This window comes from Falco cherrug, chromosome 5, assembly GCF_023634085.1.
Source record: "Falco cherrug isolate bFalChe1 chromosome 5, bFalChe1.pri, whole genome shotgun sequence".
Taxonomy (NCBI): domain Eukaryota; kingdom Metazoa; phylum Chordata; class Aves; order Falconiformes; family Falconidae; genus Falco; species Falco cherrug.
In genome coordinates this window covers 88243938-88270823 of record NC_073701.1, presented here as the reverse complement: position 1 = coordinate 88270823, position 26886 = coordinate 88243938, and positions in this window count along the sequence as shown.

Below are 26886 nucleotides of genomic sequence, written 5' to 3'. Positions count from 1 at the left end.
AGGTAGCAAGTCTTTTTTTCTGTGTAGGTGATGTTTCCCCACAGGAAGTATTCATAGATTGATTATAGTACCCATAGATAACAAAGGCTATATAGTTGGTGATGAATCTCATGAAAAATACATTAAAATACAAATATTAACATTATGCACCTGTAGTCTGGAAGGATAGATTTTCTCTGTGAGTATGAACTCAGGGTTAGACTGATAGCCTAGAAGTAATATTTCATCTTACACTTCAACCAAGTCAGCCCCACGTTGACTATGCTTTTCTTCATCCCAGCTGTATTAAAAATATTATACCATCTTTTCCTTCTCTTGCCCTCCTAGTGTGAGCCTAAGCATAAAGTGAGAATTTTCATTTATTTTGAAAATTGCTGTAATTTTACTTTACTGATTTGACAGCTGCAGGAAAGATAATGTCTGTATTTTCTGATAAAACTTTTGCATATTTTGAATTTCCTTACAAGTCTGGTGTTTCAACTTCTTTTGTTAATAATATTTGCAATGGTTGGAAGATCAAAAGCCTGTTCTTCATTTGTAAATACATTTATGAAATTTAATGAGATATTTCATAATTGTTAACCTCACTACATAAAGTACTGCATAAGAGCCAATGTTGATACTTGCTCTGTATAAACCCCAGATGCAATATATTCACCAGTGTATGTGTTTATGCCAAAAAATTATTAGCATTTTTAAGTATCTTTTATTTCCTTGCTCAGCTGTAAACATTTTTAAAGATTTGACTTTAAGAAGGACTTTTACCCTCAAATACTGAATTTTTAAAATTGTTTCTAAATAAATTCTATATTCTAAATCAACAGTTCTAAATAGAATTGTTCTTAAAATTGTAGCACTAACACTAATGGTAACTAATGAAAATCCCAAGCAAAAGGTCTCTAAAAATGCCAGCTTCCCTTGATTGTTTTTGAAAGGTATAATTTCATACTGGACCTGGCTGGGCTGGAGTTAACTTTCTTCTTAGCAGCCCATATTGTTCTGTGCTTTACATTTATGGGTGAAACACTGTTGATACCACACCAGTCTTTTGGCTATTGCTAAACAATACTTACACAGTATCAAGTTTTTCTCTCCCCTCTCCTTCCTCTCCCTTCCCCTTTTCCACCCCCAGGGTGAGTAAACAGAGGGTACACAAGAAGTTGGGAGGATCATAGCCAGGATAGCTGACCCAATACAACCAAAGGGATGTTCCATACCAAATTATGCTGTGCTCAGGAAGAGAAAGGGGAAAGGGAGATGTTACTGGTTATGCATGGCTTTGCTCTCCAGGAAGCATCTGGGCATCTACCTGCTGATGGGAAGTAGTGCATTAATTCCCCCCCCCCCCCCCACCCCCATTTTGTTTGTACAAGCAGCTTTTGCTTTCCTTATTAAACTGGCGTCACGTTGGTCTATGAGTCTTCTCATCTTTCATTTTCTCTCTGTCCTATGGAGAGGGCAGTGAGTGAGAGGCTGGATGGATATTGGCTGGGGTCAACACACTACACATTTAAAAAATAACATTTTATACTCTGCAGCTTTTTTTTGGTTTTATTCTCTCTGTCTCTGGGACATTACACTGTATACTGTTATAGTTGTTGCATTTCATCTCTGAACTGGGAGGTTGCCATATAGACAACTTAATCTTACCATTGTTTTACATCAAATTTAAAGTGCATGTCACTCTGTCCAAGACTGAGAAAAAAATATGCACAGTTCTGTACTGGCATGTTTGAAATTTGGCTCTAGCTTTGCAAATAAAAAGGTACAATTAACAGGTGTTGAGACTGTTTCCCAAAATAATCATATAAAAGATTTTTTTTGTTTTGTTTTGTCTTTTTTTGTTCTTTTTTGTCTCTAGACACAGTTGTTCTCTAGCCAAGATAGAGTTTTAGACAAATTAAACAAGAAAAAGCTCTACCTCTAGAAAGCATTTAAATGGGTGTGTGTGTGAAAGCCTACTAACCTCGTGTGGCTTAGCCTAGTGTGAGTGAAGCATTTCTAGAATGAGTGAGTCCTATAATGGGGATCTTCTAAAATCTTTTGAAGCTGAATACTTCAGTCACAGTACACAACCTAAATATTGAGATTGTGACATCATAATGTAATAGTATGTAAGACATGCCACAGCTCCTTTTCAGAAGTCTATTTAGTAACAAAGTCTCAGACTCTTTCAGATTCAGTTGAAGTAGACTCTAGGTTGGCTGGAAATATGAAGAACCAGATATCTTTGCTGTAGAGGGAAAGAAAATTAATGTGCTGTAAGAGTATTAGTCTTCAGTATATGTGCTCCAGTGCCATTCCTTCTGCAGCAGGACTGGAGAATAAAGTTGGGGAGTAGATCTGAATAAATAGGTAAAAAACAATGTTAGGTTGTGACTTTCACTTACGCATTGCCTGTTAAACAAGACTACTGTACGACTGAACTGATCGTTGTCTTTTAACAGCATGTTGTTTCCATATCTGTATCCCGAACATAGCTTCTTCCTATATCGTATGTATATATTAAAAAAAAAAAAAAAAAAAAAAATCCTGTTCATAAAGATCATCTCATGCTCATAAAAGGTACATAAAAGGGAACAGACAACTAGGTTCAGAATATAAAAGAATAAATATGCAGAGACTTAATATTTCTAAAACACTGAAAAAAGATTTTTTGGAGTATGAGTTTTTGCCTACTATTTTTGCAAAATATGTAAAAAGAGCAATAGCTACTTGCATACATATATACAGTAGATGACAATTTGTGAAAACTTTCAGCAATAAAACAAAAAGGTTTTGAAGATACAGTACTCTTGCTAACAATATACATGCTACCAATACAGACCTTCCTCCTCCTCTGTCCCTGCAGCTGCTAGGTTCTTGCCAGCAGCTAAAGCTTATTAAATTTTTAGGGTCCCTAGACTTCTGGGTGTTGTAACTTGTCTATATTTAATGTTTTCAGCATGTTGTAACTGCATAATCTAATGTACCCATTGTTAACACTTTTCTATCTTCTAACAATTTACAAATTTCACCTAATCATTGTTAACCTTAAAAAATAATGAAAAATAAGCAGTTTGATGATCTGGTTGAACTAAATGTGTTTTGGTGCTATCAGGATTCATGAATTATGGTGAAAGGCAATAAAATTAACCCAAAAGGATATTGCAGAATGACCATAATAAAGAAGTGATTTCACCCAAGGGTTTGAGAATAGTGTTCCATATATAAATGCTTCCCGTTATCCATGCTGCCTTTTGTGGCCAAGGAAGTATTTTAACTCTGCTATTGATACAGAAAGATTGTATTAAACCATAAAGTTTCTAATACAAAAGCTCACCAATCATAACTTTCTGGTTTTATAATTATCAATATTAGCGTATTTTACTGTTAAACCTTCAGTGATCTCTGAGCTTCTGTGATGACAAATTTTGTATATAAAATCAGGAAAGACTTAGAAAAAATAAAAATGCTCATGTTATCACCTGTGATCATTTGGCTTGAACACCATTTCAAGTCTTTTCACACTTTTGTAGCATTTACACAAGTTTTATCTCATTGACTTCTGTATTTTGACTTCTAGAAAAATCCTGCATGGATTTAAGAGTTTGACTTGACAACTTCCATGCTTAGGTTACCATTTAATTTCAAGAAAATATTCATATTCAGCATAGTTCTTCAGTAAAAAGTGTATCTTGATAAAAATACAATTTAATTTTGGTATAAGCCACTGTAACTAAGAATGGTTTTGTATTCTTAGGAAAGTCAGTGTCAAGGTCACAATACATCGAGAGATGAATCTGAAGGAAGAGAATGAATTTGCCTTGAGAAGATTTTGTAAGTCTGCTTGTAGATACGTATAATCCCTGTTGCATGCATTTGCAGGCAAATCAACAAAGTAGTAAAAAGATCAGAGACAAAAGAGGAAATAATGTGATATTTAATAAGGGCAAGAAGAATCTATTGAGACCACTGATGTTGTTTTTTTTTTTAAAGACAGAAACAACAACCTTTAGCATTAAAAAAGTTCCCACAATGATTGGCTCTTTCTTCCGTCTTTTGAAAGAGATTGCTGACAAAATGTTAGTGAAATCCTTGTTAGTGAAATCCTTGGTGATAAGAATAGAATAGAATAGTTCAGTTGGAAGGGACCTACAATGACCATTTAGTCCAACTACTTGACTAGTTCAAGCCTGACCAAGCTAAAGCAGGTTCTTAAGGGCATTGTCCAAATGGCTCCTAAACACTGAAAGGCGTAGGGCACCAACCAGCTCTCTAGGAAGCCTGTTCAGTGTTTGAACACCATCTCAGTAAGGAAATGCTTCCCAATGTCCAGTCTAAACCTCCCCTGGTGCAACTTTGAACCATGCCCATACATCATATCACTGGACACCAGGAAGAAGAGATCAGCACCTACCTCTCTGCTTCTCCTCAGGAAGCAGCAGAGAGCAGCGTTACCCCTCAGCCTCCTTTTCTTCAAACTAGCCAAGCCCAAGGTCCTTAGCTGCTCTTCATAGGGCATCCCTTCCAGCCCTTTCACCGGCTTTGTTGCCCTCCTCTGGACCCATTCAAGGACCTTCACATCCCTCTTATAATGTGGCACCCAGAACTGTAGTCTAATAGACTGTGTAATCTATCCTTGTACAGGAGAAAAGTTCTACTTATGTTACAGTTAAATAGATATTGTGTTATATAAATTTGAGTGCATTACAAAAAAAACAGCCACAAACTTTGTTTGTTTGTTTTTAATTAAATGCAGAGTGGCTCACAGTGTTTCTTCATAATTCAAAGATGTCACAGGCTATCAAATAATGCAGGTGCTATCAAACAAGATGAAGTACTAGTTGTATTTACCAGCAAGTGGTCTTCTAATATGCTCTCCAAATGTCAAGCAAAATCCTGATTAGACCACTAAGTATTTTCTGGATTAAGTAAGAGGTTCTAGGGGACCTATTGCACTTTATTGCTAAATCCAACAGCATATTTCCCAAATATAGTCATTTAATACTTTTATTCACATAAAATGACACAGTATTTGATTAAAAATATGCAGAACTGCATCAAATCCAGACCTGTTCCATCAATAATTTAATTTTAAAATGTTCTATTGTTCTATAAGCATCCAATGAAAGCCTGTTATTTGCTTTCTCAGACTTCTATGAATGGGCCTGTTACTATTAATCGTGGATTATCCCATGCTACTTGACAGTTTCAATACTCTTTGTTTGCACACCAAAGTGGTAACAAGCTTTGGACATCAACTCAAGGCATCTGTTTTCTGAACAGCCATTTGAAACAGTTCTGTGCTTTGATACAGCCTGCTAGCTTGGGTACGTGGGTGAACCAATTCTATATTATTCACCTGGCTGATAAACTCCAGAGACTTAAGCACTGGTCTCACATACATTATCTCTTTCTTCGCCACCTATCCTTCTCCCCCCCACCCCTTTTTTTTTTTTTTTTTTTTGGGGGGGGGGGGGCAAGGAATGTTGTTTCTTTCTTTCTTTTTTCCTCTGCGTTCACGTGAAACTTTTAAAAATATTGAATCTTTCCTTCAAGAAGAGCTGCTGTTTTCCTTTAAGTGAGCTAGATGGATTGTGCCAACATGTCCCATTCCTCAGAGAAAATATAATTATTTTACATATCTTTTCTGTGTAGTCTTCTCCTCTGATCAAAAGCCTTGCTAAAAGGCCATATCCTCTGGGCATCTCTGTCCCCAAACCCTGTTGTTTTTTCTGGAGGTGCACTCCACCTTTACAGCTCTCTTAAGACCAGTTTAACATGTACTGCACTGGAGTACAGTATAGTTTGGTGATTCAAGTATTCTACTGGAAAGCACAGTTTTACATCATATTGAGGGAAGCAAGCTATAAACCAGTATTAACCATTTCTCATGTTACTGGGAATTCTTTTAGAGGAAAGGAACTCTTTCTCCAGCATTTTTTTCTTTTTTTTTTTTTTTTTTTTTATTTCTAGAATTATAAATCATAGCATTATTTAGGTTGGAAAAGACCTTTGAGATCACCAAGTCCAACCATCAAACCAGGGCTACTAAGTCCCACATCTATGCATTTTTTAAACACGCCCAAGGATGGTGATTGCACCATCTCCCTGGGCAGCCTGTTCCAATGCTTCATCACCCTTTCAGTGAATTTTTTTTTTCTTAATGTTCAATCTTAAGCTCCCCTGGCATAACTGGAGGCCATTTCCTCTTGTCCTGTTGCTTCTTACCTGGGAGAAGAAACCTACCTCCACCTGCCTACAGCCTCCTGTCAGGGAGTTTTAGAGAGCAGTAAGAGTCTTCTCCATACTAAAAAAAACCCCAGTTCTCTCAGCCACTTCTTGTACAGCATCAGAACTTTCTCCAAGATGAGTCAAACCACATTTTTACTTGATTTATACAGTAAAAAAAAAAAAAAAAAAAAAAAAAAAAAAACCAGAACAAAACAAAACCAAAAAACCCCCAACCAAACACCAACAACAACCTTTTGCAGTTATATCTTTTTCTCCAAAAAAATGCATAGGGGTTCTTCAGATTCAGAGTACTACTTTAGACTAGAATGTAAAATGACCTGGACCAACAATACAAGGTGAAATATCAATGCACAGAGAAGGGCCAGAAAAGCTGCTATCAGCAGCTAGAGAAATGCTACCTTTATAATCTTATTTGTGCTTTGGGTATTGTAAAAGATTCAAAACAAGCATAAGGTCATTATGTTAGTATTATAGTTATCAGCTGAATATATGATACGAGTATGTACAAAATTCTATACTGGATTCCATAATGGAAGAACTTGTATAGTTTTAATCCTATTTCTTTCCAAAACAGCAGTGTGGGAATGCGCTGCATCACACAAAGGGCACAACTGAGGAAAAGTTCAATTTCAACAAGCCCAAAGACTTCTTTTCATTTATGAGTAAAAGCTTTTTCACATTTCCTTTTTAGAGCTGGGGGATGGAGGGGAGAAGGGTAAGGTACATAAACAGCTGTATAAGTCTGTGTTTGGAAAAAAAAAATCTGAAATATTAACAGATAATTAACATTCCAGCTACTCAAGTTCTCTGAGCACTGGTAGTATACAGTCAAATTCTGTTAAGGTGCTCTAACAGTAAATATGAGGGAAGTTACATGAAAAGTGATTCATTCATGTGCTTTGTAGTACACAAGAAATTTTACATAAGAGTGGAAGGGGAATACTGAAGCATATAAAAATAATGCTAGATGAAATTAAGAGGAGCTGAATAATTCCTGATCCAACATGGATTAAATATTTGTCTTGCTGAAAACAACAGAAACTAGCAATAGGGCAGAATTGGCCAGGACTTCATCCCTGAATTCTGTAAGGGCACCAAGTTGTATCAAAAGCGCCATGGATTTTTCCCCAGAACTATGCAGCAGGATTGGTGAATAAAGTTGGAGAGCAGATTTGAATAAACAGCTAAAAGTCAATGCTAAGTTGTGAATTTTGTTTATGCATTGCCTGTTAAACATGAGTACCGTCAGACTGAACTGATCATTTTCTTCTAACCAGTAAAGAAAAAAAAAAAAGTTGACATCAGAATGATCACTAAGACACTGTCTGTAACCGTTCTTCCTTTCTGAACTGGTGTATATGCTGCTTTGACATTTCATATTTACAGACATTAAATTATACAAACATATCCACATGCAGAGAAGTAATTGATTAATATAAAATGATGGATCTCAAAATGCTGTAATGATTAATTTTTTTCTCTTTGGACTTGTGGCCAAACAGGGTTTAGTCTATGAGATTATCAGGTATTTTTACCTGTTTAACATAGATAATATACTGACAAATCTTAGTTATGCTATTAATTTGCCACTTGGAGTAATTTTTTTTTTTTTAAACCTATGTATTATCATTTCTATTTTTTCCTTTTATTGCAGTTTCGGACAACCTTTTTAGTATATCGTTTAGTTTTCTTTTTTACAAATACAGAAACACATCATAAAAATGTTACTCTAAGGAAAGTAAATATCGGCAGGTGGAAGATTACTAAAATAATTGGATCAAATAAAACTGCTTTTTGCTGTTCTTTCTCTAGCTAGTTCATTACTAGGCTTTATTTCTTAGAGCAATGCAAACTATATGAAGTTGTTATTGTCTGGCTGCAGGAACTACTGTTAGTCAAAGGGCCTAAAACATCATTACTCAAGCGAACTATGATTGTTAAGAAAGCTTTAACCAATTTCCCATGCTTTGCCTTTGGCAATAAATGCAGCGCTATATTTTACAGATCTCTGACTTCTTGTCAGCTTTCTACCCAAAAGCTTTGAAGCTATTGTAATACATGGAGTAGACACACAACTTTAATGACGTTAGTTTTTCTGTGTGGAAAAAGATTCATTATACTTACATCAAAAAAAATAAACCACTTGCTAATTTCTTTAAAATGTGCTTTGCAAGGGAAAATGAAATTGTTAAATGCATTTAACCAGGACAAAGTGATTTACTCAAACATTATTTATTTTAATTTGTTCTTCAATCTCATTTAGTACATGTATTGCCTATGGCTGCAATCAGAGCTGCTTAGAATCCCTTGAACGAGATTAAAGATCAAAATCCTTCTTAGTGCCAGCTTATTGCATAGCAAATACAAACTCAATGCAATCAGCAAGCTTAAAACAAGACTCAGATGTTAGTAAAGCCAGTGGAGATCAAGAAGAAAAAAAAAAAAACAATGCCAAAAACAAGGTGACCCAGAACGGAATATCAAAGGCTATTTTGTATTTCTCAGTTCTGGCTAAAGCCATGAAGTCATTCTTGTGTATACAGAAATATGCCCCAAAGAGATCGTTGTTCTCTGGAAATTTAAACCGGCTTCTAGTTTACAATTCCTATTGTTGGATCTATTTTTACCACTATTAGTACATAACTTCTGTATGCTTTACACACGTATATCAAAGTATTCTCTACCAATTTATCACAAACAGAAGAAATAGCTTATCTCTTCTCTGGGGTTTTAAAATGAAATGGAAGGTCTAGGCCAACAGAAACAGCTTAGAGTTGCAGTGGGCTTTACGTTCTCTAATGACCACAAATTTTGCTATTTAGCACAGTGCTACTGGTAACGTCTTATTATTTTGTCAGGACTTCATATGATTAATTTAAAAGTTGTCTTTTTTTAGAAGTCTTCAGAATTGCCTTGCACAACTGTCAGAGTTTAAAATGTATTATTTACTTATTATATTTAAAAACAAACAAAAAAGAACCATCACAAACTTTCAAAACCACATTAAACATCTCTAAGTTAAATATCACAAACTAAGTTTCATCCTCATATACTTATAGTGCTCTCTGCCTTCTGGGAAGCTAATAGCCTTCAGCATATTTTCCCCATCAGTTCACAAGTTCTCAACTACATTGTTCTGCAAAACTGCTAATAATTCTGTCCAGATCTTATTCTTTATTCTTAGGAAAGACACCACAGATTTTTGGAGAAAGAAATTACTGAGTGTACATCTACCATGTCAGCACCTTATGAGGAAAGGGCTTCTGCCGTGCGGTAAATATACATTTAATCATGTAACAAGATTTTATCCACTGGATCGTATGAACTGAGACAACCTGCATGTTCCATCATGTGAGGGTCATGTGTCTAGCAAATAAAAAGGGATGACGTCCAGTCATGCACATGTGGTAGCATGACTTACATTCCTACACAGTGCCAATACCTGGTGAGAGACAGTGTATTTCTTAACAGCCCATACTACCCCTGAAAATAAAACAAATTGTCTCAAAATGTATACGTTTGTTCATTTGGTTTTGTTTTGAAATGAAATGGAAAAAAAAAAAAAAACCCAAACAAGTTCAAGTCAGTACAAGAGCAAAGCAAATCTTTCACAAATTAGCTAGTTCTCAAACACCATATTCATAAATACTTGCATAGCATAGGACTGATATATTTAAAGGTGAAATTTTGAAAGGATGTTGGTACTCAGTTACCAAGGAAAACTAGTGGCAACTTTACCTTTTGAAAGCTTCAGCCTAATGATGTTGTACATTTCTGGATCTGTGTTGATCCTGTTGAAACAGGTTCAGATATACAGACATAAAAATAAGAGATTCTATTTACTACAGTGTAGCAATAAAAGAAATCTCTGGCATATATTTTGATTTCTAAAACTAGTTTCTGTCCTTTTGCTATACCTATAGAATAAGTTTGAGTTAATTACCTTGGATTACAGATATTTTAGTTAAGTTGTGCCTCATTAAAGAAAGAGAAAGTTTTGCTTTTTCCGTGCTCACATAACTGAATTTTCCAAAAAAAACCTTAGGAAAATGCACCTAAATATTTAAATAACATTCCACTGTATTGTAGTGCCTTTTTACCGAGTAATGTGACTTACAGGAGGTATAAGCCTCAGGCTATAGTAAATTGCAGTACTCTGCAATCTAAAAGGATAAAGACATCATAGACTGATTTTTGGATAATTACTTTTTTAAAAATTTGAGATTATGGATAAGGCTGCAACAATAGTACAGTAATTATACATATATTTTTTAAATAAACAGAAACAAAAGCAAAACCACAACCACCAACAAATGCCCTAGCTCTTTTGTTCTATCAATATGTCTGTTGGGAACATTGATTAAATCTTTTTACATGGTCAAAATCCAACTGCTCACTGTGTACTGAACCCAAATAATGACTTAGGCATTGTGAAGCACAAAGCTGTGTGATCAAAAGTCTTGACTCGGGGAGAAAGATAGAAGGGTACACAATACTGTGAATAAGTTGCAATGAATGGTGAGCTCTGGCTTTCTAACACAGGCATTCACAGCAGCTGACACCCAAAATGTTTATAATAGGATATACACTAAAATGGATTTTGGCACTAACACAAGGATGAAGAAAAACATCTTTGGGAAACAAGGTCCACAGGCTGCAGTAATTTTCTTCATGTAAAGGCTTAACTCACATATTTGGATGCATCTGGCTAGTTCCCTGTTTTTTCTTCTTCCACAGCCATTCAGAGAGGACAGAATACTGTCAAAGTTTTTTCACAAGAGGTTAAAACTTGGCATTGGCTACCTGAGTTCTCACTCCAACATGTTTTGTGGGGCGTGAATCCATACTTTCCATATTCCAAAAGCAGACTTTTTTGGCTGCAGATTATTCCATTTTCTCTGCAGGATTAAAGAGGTTGTCATGTATGTAAAACTGCATAAGAATGTAAAAGTCCTAACACTAGGAGCAGAAAAGGTGAAAACAGTATCTTTTGGATGCTTACTGCTAGGGTACTCAGGTAAGAGGAGATAGTCCATGCACCCAGAAATAGTCTTGATAGCCAGTGACTACTGCTTAATCTTAAATATAAAAATGCATACATGGTCAAGCAAGAAAGGGACCTAAATCTTCTGCAAATTTTGCAAGCAGCTTTTTCAAATTCTTTTAAAAACCACATATTTATCAAGTCTTTTCCATTACAATGACTGATTTTATTGAGTAACAAATTCAAGATCAACTCAGGTTCCAAGGTACTAATTGTTCTTTTGTAGTTACTCAGAGGTTTGAATTCAACAGGTAATAAGAATTTCAGGGGTACTCGTGTATTTTTGTTATTGTACAATGCTACAGAGCTTAATGCAGATGCAATGACAGGATTTGATGGGATCTTTATATGATTTTATTCGTGCTGCTGTAAAACTCCCTAGAAGTTACTGAAGGGGACATCCATCTATAGTTTTGTTAACTGTCCTGCAGTTTTTATATCAGTGTGTTCCTGCAATACCTCTTACTTGTTAGGTATCAAAGTGATTAGGATTTCTGCTTTATATTGACTGCAGCCTCTCCAGTAGGGATATATCAGATCTAGAAACTGTGTAGTTCAGTTACTAAAAGCTGCAAGAAAAGTTTATATATAGCAGGTGAAGCGTCCTTGGTATAAAGCAAATAAGCAACACAAATTTGCTTTACTCAGGCAAAAGTGAAAACTAATGAGTTATTTTGGGCGTCCAATATACATAAAAGTATGAAAGAATGTAAGTGTACGTAACATCTCTGTCTTAGCACCATATCTAATAAAGTTCAGGATGCTAAGCTGTCTTTATTGAACAACAGTTTCCTTTATCCTAAATGTGGACCTTTTATTTTAGAATAACCACACACTTTTGGTGTATTTCCAACACATCTGTCCATACATATATAAGACTTTCAATATATGCCACACCTATCAAACCTGCCTGATACAAGTACTTCAGTTTTTTTCAGTAATTAAAAAAAAAATAAAAATAGAATCAACAGAAGAATCTTGGTGAGTCATAAAGGAAAGTAAATATTAACTTTACTTTGTATCATCTGACAATGATAAGAAATGAATAGAATTAAAGAAATAATAGATCAGCTGTTTTAGAATAGTGAAAGGTTGGAAAAATACGTATTCCTTGAGATTTTTCATTGTAAAAGCAATAGGTATATGCAAACTGAAATAGTTGGCTTTTCAACCCAAAACTAGAATCCAGAACATACGTGATCATAAAAATATTTTAAAAGCATATTTTCTAAAATAATAATAACACTGTTATAAACACAAACTTTTAGAAAACAAGGATGAAATATTTGCCACTGAAGTCTCATCAGCAGACCATCTGGTACTTGGGTATGAGACAGCAACCCTCTTTGAGTGCCTATAAGGGTTTTCTGGACCATTAGAGAAGATGGTTAAGCCTAAAAGTTTCCCGAACGGCTGATCTTATCCTCACATGGATATTCAGAATTGTCTTTTCTAAGCAGATATCTGCCTCTGGGAGCTGTATTCTGATCCAGGTTTAGGTAGCCAGCCTATCTTCTTTCCTTAGAAGATGTTTGAGGAGTTAATGGGAGCAGCACAAGACGTAAGAGGTGGAGTAGTGAAAGTAGTACCATCATGATCATAAGAGTTTGGTAGTTAGAGTTCTCAATGGGAAATGGGGGGGCTTTATATAGCAATTTTAATGTTATTGTCTTCAGCTACTGTCAGTCAACCAATCTGAGATAAAAATTAATTTGCAGTTGTAATCAATGGTAAAAATGAAATTGCTTCTGAGATATTTATCTAATTAAAATGGTACTTTTTATTCATGTTCCTTAAGTAGTTACTATAGTAGTGTGGATGGTTTTTAAAAAATACTTTGTTTCAAGGACCCCTTGAACTAATCCTGTGACTAGGGCACAACAATGCTTATCAATTGCTGGCGCAGTCTACACAAAGTAGGAAACAATTCTCTAATTCATTAAAAGTTTAAGTTTAATCACAAATGTATTCCTTATACAGTCCATGAAGAGCTACTGGAAATAGATGCTCAGTTCTAGCTGTGTAGACCACTACATTTCTGCAATGGACCTCAACTGCTGTCAAAAGGAATTTGTGCATGACCAGCTACAGAAGTGAATATATAAACTGTTTAGCTATGCATTCTAATATACTTTAACGTGTAAGATGAATTTTTTTCTTTCACAAAGGTGGATTTTTTTTTAGGTTACTGAACTTCCTTCAGGCTTTTCTCTGCTACTTGGCTACTTACAGAAGATTTATAACAACTTATAGAAGCAAGCACTGCATTAGGAAAGAGAACTATGAACAAAAATGTGGTGTCTTTAAGTTTTAGAGAAGGCAAAATACTTTTAACCTAAAAGAGAAGTTTAAGGAATGAGACTGTTTCATTGTTTTACTAGAGTTCATTTATTCAGTATTTATAGAAAGTGATTTTTTTTTCGCCATGGGAAATTCTCTGAAATTCCATACGTAAGTTATCCACTGTGTAAAATTAGAAGAAATTAAGTAGCTATTGTAATACGTTTTGGGTTTTTTTTTTTGTTTGGTTGTTTGGTTGTTGATTTTTTTTTTTTTTTCTGCAGGAGAGAAAGGCTTGTTCGCATATTTACATTTTTTTTTATAACTATCTTTTAAACTTTTGTGTTCTCTGAGCATATGATTCATTATCCATCCATATGAATTCACTTAACAGATTTCTAAAATGGCCAAGGTGACAAGCTTTGTTCTTGCATAGATATTAGCAGAAATAGAGATAGCAAGCAAAGCAGCAGAAGAGGCAATAGAAACTGTATAGTGTGTTTCAGTGTTTCAGAGAGGATCGTGGACTTACACAGTCAAAAATGACTTCAGCAAAGCTTTGATGTATGAACAGGGTCAGTGTGGTTGCTTTTTTAGAAAGGCTGTCTGACTTACATCAAGTGCAAATTATACATCCCCATATTCTTTCAAAATGCAACAACTTTATAATTGCTTAAAGCTAGCAGATTTTGCAATCAAAATGATGGTCTTTACCTAAAAGTGTGTGCACGTGGCTTACTGAGTTAAAGCTAATTTATAGACTTTGCAAGTGTCCAATGAATGCATGTTTCTAAGCAAAAGACAAAGATAGTTGGAAACAAAAGGCTGTATAAGAAACATGGGATTTTTGCATCCCACTGACCTATTTTTGCTGTCAAGTCATTTGAATAAGTTCATAAATCTAGTCCTATTTTTGCCAGCATGTGAAAGAGTTTTGATTAAAGAGCTTTACTGAGAATGGTTTTGGATTAAAATATGATTGCACTTATTAAGATTCTTTTTAATACTTGATTTTCACAAGTGATGTGAAGGAAATTTTCATGTCAATGCCATTATTGAAAAAGGATTTTCAGAATGGAAAAAGAAGTTATTATAACAGGAACTTGTCAATCCCACAAGGTACTATAACTGTACAGGGTTGGGACTTTACTGGAACAAGTAATTAATTAATAAGGATATTAAAACCTGAGTTACTAACATGAGAAACGTTTTAATCACACATGGTAAAAAGGAAAAGGTAGAATAGCCTATAGCAGAAGGTCCTTGGTTCTTGATTTTGAACTCCTTTAAAACAGCCCATTACTTCAACAAATTGAATAGAACTTCAAACTTGTCAGGTGACGTAAACTGTCTTTAGAATTACCTTCATAGCAGTGGGACGTAATTGTAAAGACTACTGTCACCTAGTGATAATAGCTTACGAGACTCAAGAGTTGTGGCAGCTGCAGTGTAGGAGGTTATGTTATTTAAATGAAGTAGGACTACTGATCTGAAGTTCTACTGAACACAGTTGGGTGTGGTTTTTGAAGAAATGTCATGAAGCAAGTTTTGGGCTTTTTTCTTATCTCACAAAATTAAAATGGTATTCCTCAAACTTTGACCAAAATTCCTATTAACCTCAAGTCTCTGTTCACAGTTTCACAATTAATCTGGAACGAGGTGGGCAGTGGAATCTCTTGAACCACAGGTATCACCAAATTTTTAACATTTATATTGCTCTACTTCACCTGTTGCCCTATAGCAGTCACAGGGATTTTAAGGTTAAAAAACCCTGAGATTATCTGGGTTAAACTTTGACATATTAGATAACGTGTATAATACTGAGCAAATAATGCAGTGTGGGCATAAAAAACCCTGCACTTGAATTACAATGTGTCTTCTCAACAGGTATTCTGTCTCTTATAAGATGTCAAAAGATGAAGAATCCACACCTTCCTGGGATAACTTATTCCAGTGATTAATCACCTCCACAGTCAGAAAAGGTATGCTGACTCCTAACTTGAGCTAAAATTAACTACAGAACATAAACTTCTGGCTATCATTTCTTTTTTTTTTTTTTTTTTTTTTTTTTGGTCTTCTGCAATTAACTTGCTTTAAGGACACTATATTTGTGCATGCAAGTGTATTGGCCTTCATTTATTACTGGAAACCAAACTATTTTTGCTATACTCTTTCCAATTTTCCATTCTTGGAAATGATCTTTTACATGGTTTTAAAAAAATCCAAGTTGTTTTTGTTGTTGTTATATAAAATCCTTCTAAAAATCAGACCCTAAATAATTAGTTCAAAATCAACCTTGAAATTTGTATTGTAGTCAGGGACTGCACATGAGCTTTTCAGGATTCAAATTAGTCCCTGAATCACAAATAAAAATTTCCACTTGTTTCTTCTTTCTTTCTCTAGTTCATAATTCAATTGCTTTTTGATCTATGATTTACAGCAAATGTTTCTCAAGTTGGATTACATACAGACACTATCACTTAAGATTACTTTGGGCTAACTTTCCCAATTACCTATAAATTGCTTGAAATCACAACAACAACCCTGGTTTTGCACTGATATACTAAAAAAATGCAGTTATGACATATAGAGGACCTTAAGCAGAGGATCAAATCAATTAAGGAAAAAAAAAATTGCCTCAAAACCCTTTTTTCTTCTTTTCTCTCCAGTTCCAATTGCTTATTTCTTCCCATGAAAATATCTTTATAAAAGTAATTTCAAAGTTAGAACAAAATTATATGATATGGAAGTGTTATTTACAGATTACATTTTTAATATTATTAGTTTTAGTTATTTTTAAAGCATGAGAATAAACTTCACATATATAATACATGGCATAGATATGAAAATACTGCAATAGCAGAATGCAATAATCAAGAAAACAGGTTAAGAAGATTATCACATTTGTCCTGTTCCTCATTTTAATATATAGATATTTTGAAGTCCTTACCCAAGCAAAAATTCCAACGCACATTTTATCTGACTAAAGTCTGGAGGAGAAGGACAAGAATTAATATTGTGGAAACAAGCATTTTCTATCATCATCTCTGAGCCAGTGGAAAAGCTCAGATAATTTCAATAAAGTCTATAACACCTTGGTTGTGGATAACAGAAAAAAGCTCATTAGTAGATTTTTATAATGATACAAAGGAAAAATGCTTACTTTGCAGATACATTCAAAGGAAAAGTCTTTTTAACCCTGCACTTTGGAAACACTGAAAGATGTTTTTGCATTGTACTCTATTCCAAAGTTTACTGTGAAGGTAAGGTATGCTTAGGGGAAAAACAAAACAAAACAAAAAGTAAGGATTTGTTTGATGATGTATGCTACGTTAAAATTTAGAAATAATCAGTAAAACTGATAGTTATGCATTTCAATATCCAAGCCTCAATGTGATGAGAAAATTCTAGTTAACACTGAAATGTTGCATCATAGTTTCAGAATAATTTGCTTACATTAAAACGAAGGCTAGGAAAAATGAGTTATAATCAAGGCTGGAATAAAGACATTAGTTATTGTTCATTTTATATTTTTATATCTTTTCCTAGTCCCATAAGAAAAGTAGAATTCTCACAAAATATTCCTCAATACAGTAAACATCATTAAGTTAGGTGTAAGAAAATTATGAGATGTATCTTTCCAGAGGACATGCTTTTTCTAGAACACATTTAATTTTCTAGAAGGTTTTCTAGGAATTTTTGGTTTTCTATATACTTACACCAGAAATCTCATAATTTGTTAATCAAAGTAAGTTCATTTCAATTTTTCCATCATTTTTTTGTAACCAAGCTTCAAAATAAAAATGCACGTAGACACATAAATTTACATGAGAATTTTGGAATCTAAGTAGAATAAGTAGAAGCTAGTACCTTGTATAATCTTGGAATCCCCGTCTTTGAAAAATCCTAAACAAGGTCTTAAAATATCTTTAAAACCTAAATCCTAAAATTGTGAAGTACCAAGTGGTTAAGTAGTTTTAGTGGTTCATTCAATAGTTGTTTTCTGAATTATGAAAAAAGCCTCAAACTTATGTTCAGCCAATGTAGTGTAAGGCTTAATTTAAACACCCGCATAGAGAAAGATGCTTAGCTTTCTCGCAAAAATAAGAGAATTTAAAATAAATTAGTATGTTATACATATGTGTATTTTCTGCAATAGGCACACATGCATATACTTACATGCAAAATGACTTTCTAACCTACCAAAGACTTGGGTTCTTCATCATAGTTCTTGGTTTGGGCAGAAAGTTGAGTCAGAAGACAAAGCTACCACCCCCTTTTTTTCTAGTTGTATGCAATTTCCTTGACCTTTGCCACGATTGTTGCATTAATCACCTGTAAAATTGAAAGAATGGATGGCTTCTGCTAGGGTGTGTTGACTGGCACAACGGAAAGGTATGTTTGCAGCATGGTCTTCAACTTCTTGCCATGTCATTTACTGAGGCATTAAGGGATGATTTTCTCTTTCCCTGAATGAGGAACCAGAAGTGATCTGCACAATTGTCCTGTCATTGTGCTCATAGCTGTGCTACTGGACTGGTGGGTGAAATAAAGTTTATGAAAGTTGATGACATAAACTGTATCATTAATTATATCCTTGGGAACACTGGTCTTTTCATTTATTTAGAAGAAAAGAATGTTGAAGGAATGCAGAACTATAAAAAACAAAAAGACCAATTGATTTATTACCCTTATGTGCTGGTGACATTTGTCACGTGGTAAGAAAGAAAGAATATTTAGCAAAGTTTTATTTGTCTCCTTGGTTGTCATTACTTTAGCTAATGTCTAGAAAGAAAAAAAAGCCAATCTTAACGATCCAACAGTGCTCTCTGGTGGCCTGAAACAAAGGCATCTCATCCTCGGTAAAAAACTATACAAGTCCAGTACACAAGTCCTTGAAGACAGATAAGTGACAGTAATTCTCAACATGTTCCCTAGTGATAAGAAAAATAGAGCAATAAACAACTTTAAAACCACCAAGGCATGAAATGTGAAACCTGGCTTAGTAAAGGTAATGTAAATAAAGATATTAAAAAATAATATTTCTTGTTCAGCAGATGTTTTAGACTCTTAATAGTCACAAGGAACAAATTCCTTCATCATGCCATGCATATCCAAAAAGTGAGAGAAATATACTGTATATTAGTATATTTTATTTTTAAATAATTTTGAACTTTAAAAGATAACTTCTTCAGTTTTCACCTTTTAATTTGTATCATCTTTAAATGCGGAGGGGGGAAAAAGGCAAAAAAAAGAAAAAGAAAAAAAAAAAAGAAAATATTTTGGAGAGGTGAAAGAGCAATTATAAACCAGGGTCTTTTTGCTGCTGAGTTCAAAACAATTTTCTTTGCTGTTTACACAGAAAGATTCTGTCTTGGATCTTGATTATATAGAAATACTTTGAATATCAATAGATAAATAACCCACACACTACTGGGAATCACCACTTTTTTGCTAGCAAGTAGGTGAGGACATTGTACGTGTTAGGCTCTGGGTTTTTTTAATTTTTTTTTTTTTTGAGGGGTTGGTATGCAGTTTGTGTAAGTCAGAATCTGTACAGTTTAACACAGTCTCCCAACTAGATAAATGTCTAATTCTTTCCTTTCAAAAAAGGCTACAGATAAGCCCTATTCCCCTAACCACACTATCAAAGTGAAGAAAAGGTTTTCCTATGAAGCTGTCTTTACAGTGATGGGTAGATTCTATCCATAGCAAACTAACAAACAGGTTTCTGCTGTGGGTCATCCTATATTGTACTCTTGCAATTTTCTTGTGGTGTTTTGTGGAGCTTTTTTTCTGTGCTGGGTCGTTGGTTTTTTTTTCCCCTTCCTTTTTTTTTTTTTTTTTTTTTTTTTTTTTTAATATCTCTTGAAGCCATAGATACATAACATATTATGTAGCAAGACAGTATGAAGAAAAGGAAGGGACTGAAGAGACAATTTTACTTGGAATGTAGCCAAAATCCCTGATCACAAAGATATTTATTATCTAGAAAATTTTCTGATAAGTAGTTTGGCTGAGGTTAAAGTAAAAAAAAAAAAAAGCTTTCTGACACCAGAGTTATTCTGAAGTTATTTTTTATGGCTCAAAACAGATGTGTTTAGCTGCAGTACTGATACACTAGAAATATTTTTATTGATACTATTGAAGTGTTAAAATGTATGGAGAAAGTGTTGGCCAGATAAAAAGAATAGATATAAGAACTGGTTATGATGTTCTTAAGAATAATGCATTCTACGTATACCGAGATGGGACTTTCAAGAGTTTCTAGAGTTACAGGAATAATGGAGAGTAAAAGAGGTGTATGCAAAAATCTTTCTCTGCAAAGGAACACAGCAGAATGAACATGAAGTCAGTCTTCATCTTGGACTAAGTATATTTCAGGTGAAATACCAGTATAGATATTTGGAAAGGATAAACTTTGACTGTGCATCTGATTTTGAATTACAGAAAAAATGTGTGCAAGACTGTAAAGCAAACATAAACTGAACTCCATTTTTTTTTTTCTGCAGTATTTGCTGTCTCAAAAGAATTCAAGACACACTTTTGTTTCAGTGAATTTTAGAATGTGCCACAGAATCAAAAAAAGCCTCTTAAAAATTGCTGGAAAGTGGATAAACGCATATGTAGGCCTGTGAAAGTAAATGGAATTTAAGATGATAAGATCTCCAAATTCAAGGCTTAGAGTCAAAGGAAAGACTAACAGAAATCAAGTTTTCTTTAAAAATATATTTGAACCTATAAGTCACAGTCATTTATTGTCTCTTCATACCAAATCAAAAATTTTTTATTGATTTCAGATTATTGATTTTTTAGGTGGGGTTTGTAGATATTGTAGTAGTATTGATTTTAGGTGGGGAGTACACAAATGACATCTTGGAGAAAAAGAATGAAATTGCATTGTCATATAGTCTTTCTTGAGACTGACTTAAAAAAGAAAAGAAGCTTTAATTGTTTGTAATTTTACATAGACATAAGAAGTATTCTGACCACATGCTGAGCTCTTCATTCTTTGTTTGCTGTGAAGGGATAAGATTTCCCTAGATGCATAGAATAAATTCCACATTTAGCTTTCTATTTATTTCAGTGAGATGTGACAAGGAGGGGGCTGACTTGTCTAAAGATACATCTACTGCCATACACGCTTGTTCAAGCATAGCCTATCTGGTTTGCCCTTTTCTGCCATCCATAAAAGTGTGGGTTTTCTGTAAACCCCATTTTTGTCAGCCTCAATCAGATGCTCTTGGGTATCTTAGAGCATGGCAGTTTCTCCAGTGCTTGTGTTCAGCCAGCTGACTCAGGTCTTATTGTACAGATAGTGACTTTAGGGAGAAGTTACTACATGATGTAGGGGAAAAAAACCCTAGAGAAGCAATATTTTTCTTTTGAAAACGTCTCATCTTATGTTTTGTGGCAAAACATAATGTACTGTCCCTCTGAAAAGATAGTGAGGAAGACCTTTCCAAAAAGTTTTGTGGGGAATATTAAATAGTATTGTTGGTTTTACTTACAGGGAGTATTACATGATCAGAGTCAAATAAAGCTGCATCACTATATTAGGTACAGGTGTTTCCCAGAAAAACCATGTAAGTACCTCTTTTTCAGAACTAGCAGCATACCTGCAGCAAGACATTTGCTCGTCATTGGTCTTAAGGTTGAGTGGGGTGGGTGAAAGTCGCAGTCAAGGACTGGAGTCTATGAAAAGTGAACAAGTTAAAAAGGGAAATGGGCTGTGTTTGCCTGTGTTACTTAAGAGTTGCATTTTCAGTGTTTTAAGATCATCCCCTTCCCAGAACTCAATTATATGAGTGCAGAAATAATGTGAAGAGGGAAATTCTGCTTCAGAAAAACATCCAGGAATATTTAATTTTCATTGCATGTTTGACTGTTTGTTTGTTGGGTCTTTCTGAAGGGTGATAAAAGTTGTGATATGCAGGAAAAGGAACAGAAAGGAAGAAGAAACAGGAGAGAGTGCTTAAAAAGAAACTAGAATTTGCCAAGCATGTTATTAACAGATAGTACAAAACCTCAGTGGAAAAGTAAATGTGTTATGGAGACCCTGATTTGCACAATATCTATGTAAAGTAAATATTTCTTATAATACATGATTTAGAAAATATTGTAACAGTCTTGAAAATAGTATATAATTCCTCCCTCATCCCCTGATAAAATAGAATGTTTGATTTACAATTAATTAGCCCTAAGGCCAAGTAGTGAATGTTTCATTTACATTTAAAAGGTTTAAGATAAAGATCAACACAAGAGATAAAGAAAAGACAGGAGAGAGGAGGTGGAAACAACAAAGTGAATCGGGACAGATTTATTTGCGATAAAATATGTATATACTGATAATTCCTACTGGAAAATAAAAACTGGCAAACAAGGATATAAATGAATGAAAACAAGAGAGTGTCATTGTTGAAGAAATGAAAGAGTGAATTGAAAAGCATCTTTCTGAGGTAATTGCTAGGTTGATTGTCAGGCTCCAGTTTGTTTATCCTTTTATACCTTCCCTAGTGTGTTTCCTACTTTATAATCAATAACCTAATCAATTAAAAAAATATCTAATTTTTCAACCTTAAGCTAATCTGATAATAAAATGGAAAACACGCAAAATTGCCAGTTTTGTTGTACCACACTTTTCTTGCTTTTCTTGAGTATTAAATACAGTTAAAACAGTTCATGCAGATTACCTTTTCAAAAAACCTGTGTTTTATGACAAAATTATGTGACTCAGTGTCTCTGTCTGGGACCTGATATACCAAATTAAATTGGATTCCCAGCTGGACTTTTATCAGCTGTGAGATTATGAAAAAACAGAAGATGCTGGTGTTGATACTTTCCAAGGCCACAAAAAGCTTCAAAATAGTTTATTCATTTATGAAGGCTTCTGATAAATTGAGTTTTTTCCCTGTTGCAAACCAATAGTGGTTGTCAAAACAAACAAAGAAATAAGTTTCCTAAGTGTACCCTTATATGATTGCATAGCATGCTAGAAAAATAGAACCCCACAGCCCCCAAATTAATCTAAAGGTGTTGTTAATATGACTATTTTACTTAATATAAGTCTTTTGACCTTAATGTGGTGATGGAATGATTTACAGCACTGTGCCTGCAATGAATATCAAGATTTCTTTTCTAAAAATAAATAGACAGCAGTGATTCACTCTTTAGTTTTACAAAGAGCAAACCTAGATTAGGAATTGTGCTGGGTTAGTATGGACTGGTTACCAGACCCCCACCAAGCCGCTCTCTTATTCCCCCTCCTCAAGAGCACAAAGGGAGAAAATAAGATGGAAAACTCTTGGGCTGAGATTGTGACTATTGTCACAGACTAAACTTGGGGAAGATTTGTTTAATTTACTGCCGACTAAAAAATAGAGTAGGATGGTAAGAAACAAAGACACAACTAAAAATGCGCCTATGCCAACCCTACTTCTGAGGTTCAACTTTACTTCTTCATTCCTGATTCTTCTAGATCCTCGCATTCCTGGAGTGGCGCAAGGTGGGTAGAAAATGGGGTTTCTGCTCAGTTCATAACACTTCACCTCTGTGCTCTTTCCCCCTCACAGTGTTGACCTGCGCCACCCACCCAGTCCTTGACAAACTGCTCCAGCATGGGCTCTCTCCGTGAGGTGCAGTCCTTCAGGAACAGACAGCCCCAGTGTGGCTCCGCCATAGGCTGTGGATCCTGCCAGAGAACCTGCTCCTGCGCGGGCACTGCAGGGGCCGCAGCTGCTTTCAGGGCACCTGCACCTGCTGCACCATGGGGTCCTCCACGGGCTGCAGTGTGGGTGTCTGCTCAACCTTGGGCTTTCATGGGCTGCAGGGGCAAAACCTGCTGCACCATAGTCTTCTCCATAGGCTGCAGGGGAAATTCACCTGGAACACCTCCTTTCTGTCCTTCTTCACTGACTTTGGTATCTGCAGGGCTGTTTCTCTGACATTTTTTTTTGCTTTTCCCACAGCTGCTGAGCAGTGTTTTTTACCCTTTACATTATCTCAGAGGGGCCCTATCCTGGCTGAGAGGCTCATCTGTGTCCTGTGGTGGGAGATGGCTGGAACCAACTATGACTGGCACGGGGCAGCCCCTGGCCTCTTCTCACAGAGACCACCCCTGCAGCTTCTCCCCTACCAACACCTGTACAGAGACAACCAATACAGAAATCTTTAGCAGGCATTAGTCATGCACATTTTTTAAAGTCATTGATTCACGTGTACTTGTGACTGCTGTATGTTTTGAAGGAGGTTATCAACAAACTGACCAGAGGAGGAACTTCACTGAGTTGGTTACTGAGGAATAAGGGACAACTGGTCAGACACCTGAAGACCAATGGCAGCCTTAGCAGCCGCAATCATAAACCGGTACAGTTTAATACCTGGAGACAAACAAGGAAGACAAAGAATAGGACTAAAATTGTGAACTTCAAGAAAGCAGAACTGAGCTTGTTAAGTGATCTGCTTGGTAGTTTCCCAAGTGATACAGACCTAAAAGAGTCCAGAAGGGCTCGCTGGTTTTCAGAACAGTTTACTTTTCCAGGTGTGGTGCACCACGTGCTGAGTAGTGTGGAATAATCATATCCCACAGCCTGCTGGTACACTCTTTATGATGGACCCCTGGAAGCTCCTGCCCTGCCTTGCTGCCAGGGCATGCTGCTCACATTAAGCTCACTGTCCCCCAGGAATCTCAGGGCCTTTTCATCAGAGCTGCTTCTCAGCCATTGGTCCCTGGCCTATAGTTATGGAATTTATAATTATCTGGTCCCAGGTGCAGGACTTCACATTTATTTTTGTTAAACATTATGCGATTTTCGCTGGTCTATCTTCCAGCCTGCTGAGGTCACTCTGAGTGGTGACTTTTCTTGCCAGCCTCACCTACTTCTCTTCCCAATTTGATGTCATTAAGAAATTTGATGAGTACGTATTCAATCCTGACATCCAGATAAAGGTGTGCTGTGGTATTGGATGCAGTACTGACCCCAAGGAACTCCACTTGTCTGATTTTGAGCCACTAACTACCACCACCCTTTCAGCTCAGCAGTTTAGTCAGTTTTCCACCAATTTTGCTATTAATCTGTCTAGTCCATATCTTTCCAGCTCATTAGCAAGGAAACTGTGTGAGAGACCAGATCAAATGCCTTGCAAAAATCAAGGCAGACCATATCCACAGCTCACCCCTCATCCACTGAGCTCGTTGTTTCACCATAACAGGCAATTATGTAGAGATCAAAAAATATTTATTTTAATCAGGTGTCACTAGCATGAATTTTAATCACTCAATGATGATCTGAATTATCTGACTTAATTACCTGATTATACTATGTTTAAGCATTTCTATGACCTTTTCATATCTAATTTTCATATCTAAAAGGAATTAAACACATCTATCATCAGGTAACCTTTTACAATATCAGATCGCTTGCTTTATACAATTTGTCTAGTTAATTTAAAAATTATTTAGCCTTTAAATTCAGATCATAGAATGCTTGTCAATAAAGCTGCATTGGTTTTTTTGACTTAACATCCTAAATGCTGAATATAGAGTTCAAGTTATGTTATACTCTCTTACACTGCTACATTTTTATCAGCACATTGAAAAACATATACATTCTTGTGGGAAGTATAGTTATTCTGGTGTTTCAATGTTCTTGAAAGCTGGAATACGTAGTTAAAATATTTTAGCTAAGTAGTAATTTTTCAAAGCTTACATGGATGTGCACTTCCTCTGAGCTAGCCTTTCATGTTTGGTTTTATAAATTCAGCTTAATTTGCAGCTGTCAATCACTTTCACTTCAATGTTTTTCTTTTTGCATTTGTAGAATCTTTTCCTGCTGGAAGTTCTTGTTTTGCTTACAGTGAAAATAATGAAATAGCTTGTAGTGAAAATAAAGTTTATAGAGAAAATATAGTGACAATGATAGAGTCAGGAAGAGCATGAACTAAGAAGCATCACTAAAATTCCTTGGGGTTCCTCTTTTAGTCCTTAAGCTAATGTGTTATTTAAGCATATATTTAACTTTTACTCAATGCTAAAGTACAAATCCACAGAAATGTTAAAGAGATTAGGGATCTTTTTTCTTTCAAAATCCTGTTGTGAATTTGTAGTCATTTTGTTATGACTGGTAGAAAAATGAGTGGATAGAAGTGGTTTTATGTATTAAATTTATAAAATCTTGATTAATATTATGAAGTTGGGGTGTTTTAGTCTGAATTTTAAAAGAATTTTATTTTAAATGGTCTATTAATATCATGAGACTAAGTACGTTAAGAAAAGGAAAATATGATATTTCATCTTTTCACAACATACTCCTGATTGTCCCCAAACTGTTCAAGAAAGGTTGGAAAGTTGACCTAGCCATTTTGTCACCTGGGAAGGCAAGTACGGACCTGCGAAGTACTGTGCCAAGAGCAGAGAAACCTCAGAAAGTAAAGAGCTCAAGAACAGAATAATTAATGATGACATATACTTCCATATGCATACTTTTATTGTTGCTTATAGTTCCTTTGTCTTCCATGAAGAACTTCTGATTCCTTCCTTTTATACCTATTAATTATGTATTTGAAGACAATGGTATAGTCATCTTAAACTTAACAAACTCACATCTTCCAGTCATTCATGATGGCTATGTTTTCATTGCTCTCTTGATATTCTCCAGGGCACTTCTTTCTTGAAGAGCTATGCTCGAAGTAGGTGAAGTGTTTCAGGTGAGGGAGTGTTACTGCTAGTAGATTAATAGCTACTCCACTTGTCTTTATTTCTACAACTCTTTGATATTTACTTTTTTTTTTTCAATTGCAAAAATAAACTGCTTTGAGCACGGTTAACCCCTCTTTAAATTGTCATGCACCATGCTCTGCCATTCTTTAAACTTTCTATTTAGCCAGTCATTCCTATAATTTCATCTTATCTATATTTCTGCTTATTTGTGTGAAAGACCTTGTCCTTATGGAATTACTTCGATTTTTTCAACTCCTTTAAAATACTAAATATAGTTTGAAATGTTAACTCTATGCTATGATGAGGTTTTGGCCTTACCATACTTAATATAATCTTCAAATTTAAATCATAGCATATGTCATTAATTGAAAAGTCAAATAGTACTGGATTTAAAGCAGCCTTCTCTTAAAATGAAATGATCATACTGTATCTTAAAAAATACCTCTCTAACATATCATCTTTTGTCTGACAGTGGCCAGTAATAGTTGTCAATAAATAAATAAACAGGGAAAGTATATGATGATTTATTTCCCAGAAATCGTCTCTAATATTCATAAAGCTGTGGTTTAGGGATTTCCTGATACATCTTTCTGGTGTAGCATTTCAT